Raw genomic sequence first — 2,339 nt, forward strand, 5'->3', positions numbered from 1 at the left:
GCCTGTGGAGACACCAGTTAAAACCAGTTAGGACTGGGGCGCTGCCCTGTGCACACCAGTGCTCCCAGTTCAGCCTGGGGTGCTCACCAGTCCACACCAGTGCTCCCAGTTCAGCCTGGGGTGCTCACCAGTCCACACCAGTGCTCCCAGTTCAATCCCCTGAGCTCACCAGTTCACACCAGTGCTCCCAGTTCAGCCCCCTGAGCTCACCAGTCCACACCAGTGATCCCCAGTCCATATCAATGTTTCCAGTCCAGCCTGGGGCACTCCCCAGTCCACACCAGTGCTCCCAGTCTAGACCATGGTGCTCCCAGTCCAGACTGTGGTGCTCCCAGTTCAACCCCCTGGGCCCACCAGTTCACACCAGTGCTCCCAGTTCAGTCCCCATGAGCTCACCAGTTCACACCAGTGCTCCCAATTCAGCCTGGGATGCTCCCCAGTTCACACCAGTGCTCCCAGTCTATACTGTGGTGCTCCCAGTTCAGCTCCCTGAGCTCCCCAGTCCAGCCTGGGGCACTCACCAATCCGCACCAGTGCTCCCAGTTCAGCCTGGGGTGCTCACCAGTCCACACCAGTGCTCCCAGTTCAGCCCCCTGAGTTCCCAGTCCTGTCCAGAGCTCCCAGTCCATCCCCCTGAGTTCACCAGTGCACACCAGTGCTCCCAGTTCAGCCTGAGGTGCTCCCCAGTCCACACAAGGCGCTCCCCTGTACACACCAGTGCTCCCAGTCCATTCCCATGAGCTCCCCAGTCCACACCAGTGCTCCCAGTCCATCCACCATGAGCACCCCAGTCCACACCAGTGCTCCCAGTTCAGCCCCCTGAGCTCACCAGTCCACACCAGCGATCCCCAGTCCATATCAATGTTTCCAGTCCAGCTTGGGGCACTCACCAGTCCCCAGCAGTGCTCCCAGTCTAGACCATGGTGCTCCCAGTTCAGCCCCCTGAGCTCACCAGTCCAGCCTGGGGCACTCACCAATCCATCCCAGTGCTCCCAGTCCAGCCTGGGGCACTCACCAATCCACACCAGTGCTCCCAGTTCAGCCTGGGATGCTCACCAGTCCACACCAGTGCTCCCAGTTCAATCCCCTGAGCTCACCAGTACACACCAGTGCTCCCAGTTCAGTTTGAGATGCTCCCCAATCCACACCAGTGCTCCCAGTCTAGACTACAGTGCTCCCAGTCCAGCCCCCTGAGCTCACCAGTCCACACCAGTGCTCCCAGTCTAGACTGTGGTGCTCCCAGTTCAGCTCCCTGAGCTCCCCAGTCCAGCTTGGGGCACTCTCCAGTCCACACCAGTGCTCCCAGTTCAGCCCTCTCAGCTCACCAGTCCACACCAGTGCTCCCAGTCCAGCCTGGGGCACTCCCCAGTCCAGACAAGGCACTCTCCAGTCCACACCAGTGCTCCCAGTTCAGCCCCCTGAGCTCACCAGTCCATACCAGTGATCCCCAGTCCACATCAATGTCTCCAGTCCAGCTTGGGGCGCTCACCAGTTCACACCAGTGCTCCCAGTCTAGACAATAGTGCTCCCAGTCCAGACTGTGGTGCTCCCAGTTCAACCCCCTGGGCTCACCAGTTCACACCAGTGCTCCCAGTTCAGTCCCCATGGGCTCACCAGTTCACACCAGTGCTCCCAATTCAGCCTGGGATGCTCCCCAATCCACACCAGTGCTCCCAGCCTAGAGTACGGTGCTACCAGTCTGGCCCCCTGAGCTCCCCAGTCCACACCAGTGCTCCCAGTCTAGACCATGGTGCTCCCAGTTCAGCTCCCTGAGCTCCCCAGTCCAGCTTGGGGCACTCACCAGTCCATGCCAGTGCTCCCAGTCCAGCCTGGGATGCTCCCCAGTCCACACCAGTGCTCCCAGTCCATCCCCCATGAGCTCACCAGTCCACACCAGTGCTCCCAGTTCAGCCTGGGGCACTTCCCAATCCAGCTTGGGGCACTCTCCAGTCCACACCAGTGCTCCCAGTCCAGCCCCATGAGCTCACACCAGTGCTCCCAGTCACACCAGTGCTCCCTGTCTAGACAATAGTGCTCCCAGTCCAGACTGTGGTGCTCCCAGTTCAACCCCCTGAGCTCACCAGTTCACACCAGTGCTCCCAGTTCAGCTCCCTGAGCTCACCAGGCCACACCAGTGCTCCCAATTCAGCCTCGGGCACTCTCCAGTCCACACCAGTGGTCCCAGTCTAGACTACAGTGCTCCCAGTCTGGCCCCCTGAGCTCACCAGTCCACACCAGTGCTCCCAGTCCAGCCTGGGGCACTCGCCAGTCCACACCAGTGCTCCCAGTTCAGCCTGGGGAGCTCACCAGTCCACACCAGTGCTCCCAGTCCATCCGCC

The sequence above is a fragment of the Zonotrichia leucophrys genome, unplaced genomic scaffold (genome assembly GCF_028769735.1).
Source record: "Zonotrichia leucophrys gambelii isolate GWCS_2022_RI unplaced genomic scaffold, RI_Zleu_2.0 Scaffold_117_141768, whole genome shotgun sequence".
In the NCBI taxonomy this organism is placed as follows: Eukaryota; Metazoa; Chordata; class Aves; order Passeriformes; family Passerellidae; genus Zonotrichia; species Zonotrichia leucophrys.